Genomic DNA, 11,318 nt, shown 5'->3' on the forward strand with positions numbered 1-11,318 from the left:
AAATAAATAAGTTTGTTTTCTTATTTGTTGGTCCTACAATCTTCTCTGCTTCCTCCATATGAAGATTAGTTCATCCAAGAACTGTCGTGAGTTGCAAGAAAAAGAGTGGAGATTTGTGTTGGGAAAAACGGATCGAGTCGACGCAGCAGAAATATAAATTTTCCCCCTTTGTGTTAGTTACGAGGATAATATAGAAGAATAGTGGTAACAATAAACGAAGAACTGAAAGTAAATAAGACAACGATTTTTAACGTGGAAAACCTCCTCAATATGAGAAGTAAAAACCACGGGACTCGTAGTCCAACCAAATCAACTATAATAAGCAAAGTAGTTACAAACTACGTCCACCCGAGACTCAGACCCCCAAAAAGGAATCAATCTCAAACACCGAAGAAACACGGAGAAACCCTCACAAGAAAGAACAAAACATCCCAGAAATTTGCAGTCCAAAACGACCCTAAATTCACTAGGATTCCGGCCACCAACCGGCGATCCCACCGTACAAATACTAGACGAACAAGTCAGGAATACCCCTGCAAAATTTCAGCAGCTCAATCGGAGAAGATCTCACCGTCGGATTTTCCGAACAACGAAGACTGTGCGTGCTGAAAAAGTTTGCCCCGCTCTTCTCGGTAACCTCCTTCTCTCCCCTCTTCTCGTGTGCGTTTCTAATTGTGTTCTCAACTTCTAATTAAGATTAAGGAAGTATTTATAGACTCCCCCTTAACCCTAATTCCACCGTCATAAGTAACCGACCCAAAGAAACTCGACTCGGCCCCGGGTTTGTTTTCTAAACCAAACCCAACTAGGTTTCCCCACTAGGAGGAAAATCTAACGAACTCCCCCTCTTACTAGGTGGGAGAAACAATCAGCCATGTTGTCCTCTTGACAGCCCTGGAAACAGCCAGCTCCGCTTTTCCTCGGCAACCCTGAACAACTAGCCCCGCTATCCCTCGAAAATATCTCAAACCTAGCAATTTTTTCATCGTATACGTCTAATGTGTTTAAGCTAAGTGTTGTTTGTCTTTTATAAGAATCTGAATTAGCTGAACTGAATTAACTGATTCTGAATTGACAGAATAATTTTACTAGTTAGATGTTTGTTTTCTACAATTATTAGATCTGAATTATGATTCTAACGTTTATACCCTTCATTAATATATTTGACTAACAACTATATTAGGGTTTCCTTTTCTTTCATCTTGTCTGAATAAAAAGGACGGACTCTAGAAACATAACAACCGAATTAGGGTTTCTCTCTTTTCTTCTTAAAAATGAGAAACCTCTCAGATCTCCCTTTCCCTCTTCCTCTGTCTCTCTCTCTGAAGGTACCCATCACTGGATCTCTCCCTCTCTCTAGAACCGAATGTGTGGCAAGATAGGTCTCTTTAATCGAAGGTAAAAACCCTCCCTGAATCTCTCTTAAAACCAATGGTACGGCAAGTCGAACCTTTGTCGAATCTCTCTCTAACCAAGGTCGGGGAAGCTTCAAATTTCAAAAAAAAAGGTTGTGGAAGCTAAACCCTAGCCGGATCTATCTCTGTAGCAATCGTGAAAAGTTGAATCTTGCCAGATCAGTAGCGAGTGTATTAATAATCTGAGATCAAACCTAAACCTTAAAATTTTGGTTGTTTTGTGTCTAGAGTTTTAAATGTTGTTGTGTTAACGATGCTAGATCAAACCCTAAACCTAGGTTTTGGTTTGCTAACTTGTTTAATGAAACAAAGGATTTTCTTGAGTTCCTTTAATCAAGTTTTAGTTTGTATTTCATGTATATTATCAAATACATATTATATGATTCAATCTGGTAGGTTTTGAGGTTAATTGTTGTTGATGGACAGAAAGATACAGAAGAAGCTGGTGGTGGTGGGGGAAAGATGAAGAAGCTTGGAAAATTTCTATTGGGAGGGCACATTCGTTGTTTTAACCATTTCAGAAGTTGGGCCTTCTTTTCGGACTTGTTTTAAAGTCTGAATAAAGTGACCATTTGTTCAGCCAATTCAGATGTGTAACCTAGTCAGCCAACACCTCAGATTTTCATAAATAAGAAAAACAAACATCTGAAATCTGAATTGACATCCAATTCAGATTTCATATCTCAAAAATAAGAAAAACAAACAACACCTCAGACTTAGTCACACTAAATTAACCTAGTACAAGTCAACAGCCCAAATTCAAGGTCAGGGCAGTTGGGTTAGTAAAACTAATGGCCTAACTTCAGCTACAATGTGTTACTGGCACAAAACTGATTTAACTGTTGCATACACAACCCCTCATTGGCCGAGTAAGACAGGGAGTTTGGGATGCAAGAACTCAGTTTTGGAGAGAATAAAAACAAAAGATGTACATTATAGATCTACAAGAGACAACGTAGAAACTGCAGCTTTGTATTACCTGTTTACCTATCCTCCGGCAGAGTCGTACCACTGGTTGTACCAAAACAAGATGATGAAGTTGCCAGTGGTACCACTCACCAATACGACCCTAGTGATGTAATGGCATCATACTAGTACGTTTTAGAGGGATAATCCATCTACAGAGAGAAAGGAGAGAAACGACCAATGTCTTTAGAGTTCTCATCAGACGACAAAATATGGCGTCAAGGTGGGTGTGTGTACAACAGTACCAAGTAATGTGTTGTTTGGAGAATAAAAAACATATTATTTCGACTTGTGCTCTAACCGTGTGTACTAATTGTAAGGTGGTTGTGCCCCTAACCTTCCCATGATTTATGTGCTTCCATTTTTTGTGTAGCCGGCAATCAGAAATATCTTATACAAAATTCAAGGTGATAGAGAACCTGGTAATGGACCCAATACCAAGTCGTTAAGTTTTATCTAGAAGATCATGAGCTATGTTGGAATGGGGTTAGCGCGAAGTATAAGACTATATTGTGGCTAACCAGCTTAAAACTAACTAAAAACTAGGCCTTGCATCTAACTATACACCCATCTGATCTCTCTGGGATACATGTTCGGGTAAACACTTTTCATGTGATCTAATTTATTGGCTCACAGACTTAGCACGTTTGGGATTTCGCGTATCCCATTTTCCTAAATGTCTCGGACCATTAGGACCGGGATAACAGACTCCTGCATAAACTCCCCACCCCTAAATCTATGTAGGTGCCTCTGAAGAACCTGAATTGGAATGCATCGTCAGTTCAACTAGACCAAAAAAGAGAAGAAACAATAAGAAATCAATTTCAACACAGCTAGGTCTTCCGCCTACTTGGGCGCCACTTGATTGTTTGGAAAGAGGAAAAGAGAATGGAGATAGATTTGAGGGCAACATGGCCGCACCCACCTCCATTTCCCTTGTCTTATTATCATAGGTCAAGTAAGCGAGTGACCCGTCTCTATTGAATTAGTTAAACACATAACGATAGCAATATATATTTTTCACTTACCAGTAAAATTCCTTCTCAAGAAGGAAACCCATAGGCCTCCTGGTTTATCATCACATTTCATATGAGCGCTCTACAATATATCAAATAACATAAAGAACATCAGATTCACCAAAGTAAGCATCAATTAATAGCAATAATTAATATATATATATATATATATATATATATATATATATATATATATATATATATTCGACCTAGCATCAAAAGAAAGGAAAAGTGTTACAATTCACCCCATTCTGAAGTTATAAATTACCTAACACCATCCTATATAAAGTCTGGGTGATACTAAGGAGCAAGTGAGATGACGATTTAATTGAAACTTGATTGTAAAGCTATTTAAAAAAATATATAATTCGACTAGTTAAACCTAATCGTGCGTACCTATTTTAGAGGGGAGTTTCGGCATGAAAGATATAGAAGAATGATGTGAAAAACAATTAAGGGACTGCAATCAATGATAATGCAGCTAGGAAAAGACTCAGATGTCACGAGTTAATATATCTCATAACAAAACTGAGTAAAGAGAACTTGCCATACACATCCCATGGTTGCATTTAGCCATTTACTCGATCTCAATTATCACCAACATATATCTAGCTAGTATCGACACTAGCCAGTTCCAATTAAATATCAATCATGCTGCATTGGCATAGGAATTCTAACTTATCAATTAATACTAGTAATTAATATATATTCGATCTAGCATCAAAAGAAAAGAAAACTGTTACAATTCACCCCATTCTGAAGTTCTAAATTACCTGACACCATCCTTAATAAATTCTGGGTAATGATACTAAGGAGCAATTTTTTACCTCGCTGCACCAATCTTACGAGTTTTTCTTGTATAGGCATTTAAGCAACAAGAATATGCTGTTATAACCGCAAGTGAGACGATGATATAATTGAAACTTGATTGTAAAGCTATTTAAAAAAATATATAATTCGACTAATTAAACCCTAATCGTGTGTACCTATTTTAATGGGGAGTTTCGGCATGAAAGAAATAGAAGAATGGTGTGAAAAACAATTAAGGGACAACAATCAATGACATTGCAGCTAGGAAAAGACTCAAACGTCACGAGTTAATATATCTCATAACAAAACTGAGTAAAGAGAACTTGTCATATAAATCCCATGGTTGCATTTACTCAATGTCAATTATCACCAATCATGCTGAAATTGGCATAGGAATTCTAACTTACCATCGACATTCTTGAAGGCACCAGCGAGCAACCAAATAAATATCAAAAGTTTAAAACATTAAGTACAGGTCCCAGAATCACCGACCTATCATCTATTAAGAACTTCCAACCATCGAAAAACAAAATCATTCCAGTTGTGAAATTAGACATATATATATATATATATATATATATATATATATATATATATATAATGACCACAAAAAACACCCCAGGTTGTCACCTAACCAAAAGCTCACCATAGAGACAAGATTTTTAAGAGAAAAACAACAGAAGCATTATCTGTAAATGAGATTGCTAACAAAGTAAAAAATATCTAGTTCAATAAAGATTGTAGTCCTAAAAAAGAACTAACTTTTTGGGATCCATCAATAGAACAGAAACTCAACCAAAATCACTTTTGAACTCCATCACTAAAACAAAAACTCAACCAAAACTATCGTTAAAGAAATTATTGATCTTCATATATAACCCCGTGTGATGATCTATCATAAAAGAGAAAATAGCTCTTTAAAAACCAGTAAACTGTACTGGAGGACCTTGAAATAAGCCTCATAACTTCGGAGTCACTGATATATCCTTGTAACTATGGCTGCATCGTCCAGAGTTTCTTTTAACTGTAAGACATTTATTCTGATTTCAAAGATATCAAAAGAAAATGAACCCAAAAACAAAAAGATTTACCAAGTCAAAAATGAAATAGCGTTGAATTAAAGGGACTAATTAAAGAGCGAAGAATGATCTAGCTTCTCAATGGAGATACCCTTAATCGATCACAATATGAAAGGCTTCGAAAGTGAACTTACAATATTGTGTACATGCAGAAGATTTAATTAAGCAGAAGATTTACAATAATTATTGAAATGCAGAAGATTGAATTGCAGGGACTAATTAATTAAAAAGCGACGGATCATCCAACTTCTCCAAGCATATGTACCCATATTTGACCACAATCCCTTTCAATTGAATGTTTTATGGACTAAAAAGAGTTCCCCAAATTGTAGAAAAATATATTCAAATGCTGAAGATTGAATGAAGGGGACTCATTAAGGGAGCAAGAGACTGTCCAAGCAAATTTACCATTAATTTATCATAATCATTTCCAACCAGATCTACAGCGGACCAGGAAAACCTCCCAAAAGAAGAACTTTCAACAAATAAATTCAAATACAAAATATTGAATTAAAGAGTGTAATTAAGGAGCGAAGGATGATCCAGCTTGTAAATGGAGATACCCTTAATCGATCATAATTCATAATACCATAAGTTTCAAAAAGAAAACTTACAATGTATGTGTACATGCAGAGGATTGAGTTAAAGGGAGTAATTAAGGAGCGAAGGATGTTACAGCTTCTCTAAGGAGATATACCCTTAATTGATCACGATTCAAAAGAGGAATCACATAGACTAATTAAGAAACGACTGATCATCTAGCTTCTCCAACCATATGTACCATAACTGACCACACTCCTTTTCGATTGAATTTTTAATGTACTAGAAATAGCTACCGAAGTTCTAGAAAACATATTGAGTTGCAGAAGATTGAATACAAGGGGCTCGTAAAGGGAGCAAGGGAAGATCCGAGCAAATGTACCATTAATTTATCATAATCTTTTCCTATCAAATTTGCAACGGACCAGTCAGATATCCAAAATAAAGAACTTTGAGCAAACATATACAGATGCATAAGATTGAATTAGAAGGACTAACCAAGGAACGAAGAATGATCCAGCTTCTGGATGGAGACACCCTTAGCCGATCACAATAGGAAAAGTTTCAGATAGAGAACTTACAATATATGTGTGCATGCAGAAGATTGAATTAGAGGGACTAATTAAGAAAGCAAGGGATGATCCGGCAGATGTACCATTAATTTATCATTATCTTTTCCAACCAAATTTGCAGCGGAGTAGGAAGATCTCCCAAAGGAGAACTTTTGGCGAATATATATTCGAATGCAGAAGATTGAATTGGAGGGAAACTTCTCCAGGCATATGTACCCTTAATTAATCGCAACAGAAAGGATTTACCATATATATTCAAACGCAGAAGATTGAATTAGAGGGACTACTTAAGGACCGAAGGATGATCCAGCTTCTCTAAAGGGATGTACCCTTAATTGATCAGAATCCAAAAGAGGATTTGCAACAATTATTCAAATGCAGATGATTGAATTAGAGGGACTAGAAGCGAGTGATCATCCAACTTCTCCAAGCATATGTACCCTTAATTCCCTTTCGATTGAATTGTCGATGGACAAGAAAGAGCTCCAAAAATTGTAGAAAATATATTTAGATGCAAAAGATCGAATAAGAGGTACTAATTAATGAAGCAAGCGATGATCCGGGCAGATGTACCATTAATTTATCATTATCTTTTGCAACAGACTAGGAAGATCTCTCAAAAAGAGAACTTTCTGTGAATATATATATTCGAATGCAGAAGATTGAATTAGAGGGACTTATTAAGGAGCGAAGGATGATCCAGCTTCTCTAAAGGGATGTACCCTTAATTGATCTCAATCCAGAAGAGGATTTGCAGCAATTATTCAAATGCAGAAGATTGAATTAGCGGGACTAGAAGCGAGTGGTCATCCAACTTCTCCAAACATATGTACCCTTAATTCCCTTTCGATAGACAAGAAAGAGCTCCCAAAATTGTAGAAACTATATTCAAATGCAGAAGATTGAATAAGAAGTACTAATTAAAGGAGCAAGCGATGATCCGGGCAGATGTACCATTAATTTATCATTATCTTTTCCAACCAAATATGGAACAAACTAGGAAGATACCCCAAAAAGAGAACTTTCCGCGAATATATTTATTCGAATGCAGAAGATTGAATTGGAGGGGAACTTCTCCACACATAAGCACCATCAATTTATCGCAACAGAAAGGATTTACCGTATATAGTCAGATGCGGAAGATTGAATTAGAGGGACTTATTAAGGAACGAAGGATGATCCAGCTTTTCTAAAGGGATGTACCCTTAATTGATCACAATCCAAAAGAGGATTTGCAACAATTATTCAAATGCAGATGATTGAATTAAAGGGACTAAAAGCGAGTGATCATCCAATTTCTCCAAGCAAATGTACCGTTAATTCCCTTTCGATTGAATTTTCGATGGCCAAGAAAGAGCTCCCAAATTTGTAGAAAATATATTCAAATGAAGAAGATTGAATAAGAGGTACTAATTAAAGAGCAAGCGATGATCCGGGCAGATGTATCATTATCTTTTGCAACGGACTAGGAAGATCCAAAAAGAGAACTTTCAGCGAATATATATATTCGAATGCAGAAGATTGAATTAGAGGGACTTATTAAGGAGCTAAGGATGATCCAGCTTCTCTAAAGGGATGTACCCTTAATTGATCACAATCCAGAAGAGGATTTGCAACAATTATTCAAATGCAGATGATTGAATTAGCGGGACTAGAAGCGAGTGGTCATCCAACTTCTCCAAACATATGTACCCTTAATTCCCTTTCGATGGACAAGAAAGTGCTCCCAAAATTGTAAAAAATATATTCAAATGCAGAAGATTGAATAAGAAGTACTAATTAAAGGAACAAGCGATGATTCGGGTAGATGTACCATTAATTTATCATTATCTTTTCCAACCAAATATGGAACAAACTAGGAAGATACCCCAAAAAGAGAACTTTCCGCGAATATATTTATTCGAATGCAGAAGATTGAATTGGAGGGGAACTTCTCCACACATAAGCACCATCAATTTATCGCAACAGAAAGGATTTACCGTATATAGTCAGATGCGGAAGATTGAATTAGAGGGACTTATTAAGGAACGAAGGATGATCCAGCTTTTCTAAAGGGATGTACCCTTAATTGATCACAATCCAAAAGAGGATTTGCAACAATTATTCAAATGCAGATGATTGAATTAAAGGGACTAAAAGCGAGTGATCATCCAATTTCTCCAAGCAAATGTACCGTTAATTCCCTTTCGATTGAATTTTCGATGGCCAAGAAAGAGCTCCCAAATTTGTAGAAAATATATTCAAATGAAGAAGATTGAATAAGAGGTACTAATTAAAGAGCAAGCGATGATCCGGGCAGATGTATCATTATCTTTTGCAACGGACTAGGAAGATCCAAAAAGAGAACTTTCAGCGAATATATATATTCGAATGCAGAAGATTGAATTAGAGGGACTTACTAAGGAACGAAGGATGATCCAGCTTCTCTATAGGGATGTACCCTTAATTGATCACAATCCAGAAGAGGATTTGCAACAATTATTCAAATGCAGATGAATGAATTAGCGGGACTAGAAGCGAGTGGTCATCCAACTTCTCCAAACATATGTACCCTTAATTCCCTTTCGATGGACAAGAAAGAGCTCCCAAATTTGTAAAAAATATATTCAAATGCAGAAGATTGAATAAGAGGTACTAATTAAAGGAGCAAGCGATGATCCGGGCAGATGTACCATTAATTTATCATTATCTTTTGCAACGGACTAGGAAGATCTCTGAAAAAGAGAACTTTCAGCGAATATATATATTCGAATTCGAATGCAGAAGATTGAATTAGAGGGACTTATTAGGGAGCGAAGGATGATCCAGCTTCTGTTAAGATATGTACCCTTAATTGATCACAATCCAGAAGAGGATTTGCAACAATTATTCAAATGCAGATGATTGAATTAGCAGGACTAGAAGCGAGTCATTATCCAACTTCTCCAAGCATATGTACCCTTAATTCCCTTTTGATTGTATTTTCGCTGGACAAGAAAGAGCTCCCAAAATTGTAGAAAATATATGCAGAAGATTGAATAAGAGGTACTAACTAAAGGAGCAAGCGATGATCCGGGCAGATGTACCATTAATTTATCATTATCTTTTCCAACCAAATTTGCAACAGACTAGGAAGATCTCCCGAAAAGACAATTTTTAGCAAATATACCTTTTAACTGATTATATTCCCTTATATAAAATCTTGAATGAACTAATAAAAGAGTTCCCAAAGTTCAAAACTCTAGATAGAAAGCAAAATAGTGAAAAAAGAAACACAAATAGTAAATATGTAAACAAATATTTAACAGATTGATTAGTAACAGTATCTGTGCAAGATTAGAATGTCATTGATCCTGACATGGATTTGTGATATAAAGCTAGTTTTGTACTGGTTTTGGAATTCTAATATCATAATTCAGTCCTCTGAGATCGTGAATACAGAATACTGGTTTTGTACTGGTTTTGAAATATAATACAAATTGGAACCCTAACTCCGTTCCACAAAATAAAAGCCAGACACCCTAAGTATTGTTTTCTATCATGTTGATATCATTGATTGATCGTTTCAATAAGACAAGATAAGAAACGGAAAAACTAGACCACAATCTTTAGATGAGATAAACAACCCTAGAAAAGAAAGGTGAAGATACCTTTACAAGAACTGGACGAGTATTTCCGCAAGATAAAGATTTCTCGAAACCGAACACGGTCATTAGGGCTTCCTAATGGCGATCATCTCTTTCTTCTTGATCACGACGAATACGCGTTTCAAATGTCTAAGAAAATAGTAGCAGAGAAGATAAAATGTAACAAGTAAATTGGAACCCTAAATTCGAGAGAGCAAAAAAAAACAGAAACCCTAAGTGCTGTTCTCTGCCTTCTTGCGATTTCGGACAGATCGTTTCAAGGTGAGAAATTGAAACCTAAAAGGCATTCATCGAATGAGATAAATAAACCTAAAAAGAGAAAAGTGAAGATACCTTTATATAAAAGATCTCGATGAGTAATTCCGGCAAGATAAAGATTCCTCGAAATAGGGTTTCCTTTTACCGGCGATACGAGATGTTTCTTGTGTTCTTGATCACCTCTTTCTTCTTGAACATCGTAATTAGGGCTTCCTTCGTGGCTGCTTGAGTTTCCCGCGAATATGTTGGTTCGCCTAGAGAAGCGGCAGATCCCTCTTCGAAGTATTTTACTCTGAACTGAAGAAAGAAGATAGAGACGGTGATGATGGTTAAATATTTTCTGTGGGAGAAGTGGTAAAAAGTTAGAGTTAATTCCTATATGGCCCCCTACTTTGTGACCAGCTTCCTTTATGGCCCCCTTTTTTTCGTAAATTCAAATATGGCCCCCTATTTTCAGTTAAATGTCATTACTACCCTTCTTATTAATAAATTTAAAACATTTAAAAAGAAATTATTTCCACCTCACCCCTCTCTCTCTCCACCTCATCTCTCCCTACACCTCACCCCTCTCTCTCTCTCCAATTCACCTCTCTCTCTCTCCAACTCACCTCTCTCTCTCCAACTCACCCCTTTCTTCTCCGGCAAGGTGGCCGGCCGGAAAATTTTCCGGCCGGCCACCTTCAAACCAAAAAAAAAAATTTCTCTCTCCTCTCTCTCTCTCTAAATTTTTTTTTTTTTTTTTAAATCTCTCAACTCTCTCTCTCTCTAAAACTCCGGCGAAGGGGGTTTCCCTTCGCCGGAGGAACTGTTCGTGAACAGATCTGTTCACGAACAGATCTCTGTTCGTGAACAGAGCTGTTCACGAACAGCTCTCTGTTCGTGAACAGATCTGTTCACGAACAGATCTCTGTTCGTGAACAGAGCTGTTCACGAACAGCTCTCTGTTCGTGAACAGATCTGTTCACGAACAGCTCTCTGTTCGTGAACAGAGCTGTTCACGAACAGAGACTCCGGCGAAGGGAAACCCCCTTCGCCG

The 11,318-nt window shown here is 36.8% G+C and overlaps 1 long non-coding RNA gene across 3 annotated transcripts; it reads right to left on the reverse strand.

Moving 5' to 3' along the window:
- Positions 1-995: 995 nt before the first annotated feature.
- On the reverse strand, positions 996-10,647 carry LOC147543594 (uncharacterized). Of its 3 annotated transcripts, XR_015224134.1 has the most exons (4): positions 10,358-10,593; positions 10,028-10,153; positions 4,171-4,282; positions 1,002-4,051 (listed from the first exon to the last, which is right to left on the reverse strand). It is a non-coding gene; the product is annotated as an uncharacterized LOC147543594 (long non-coding RNA). The 3 variants fall into 3 exon arrangements; XR_015224132.1 differs by lacking the exon at positions 4,171-4,282 and having other exon boundaries at positions 996-3,479; positions 10,358-10,647; XR_015224133.1 differs by having other exon boundaries at positions 1,002-4,282.
- Between the last annotated feature and the right edge of the window lie 671 nt (positions 10,648-11,318).

Source organism: Eschscholzia californica, unplaced genomic scaffold, assembly GCF_041429995.1.
Source record: "Eschscholzia californica isolate CP2 unplaced genomic scaffold, dmEscCali1.0.p SCAF_4, whole genome shotgun sequence".
Lineage (NCBI taxonomy): Eukaryota > Viridiplantae > Streptophyta > Magnoliopsida > Ranunculales > Papaveraceae > Eschscholzia > Eschscholzia californica.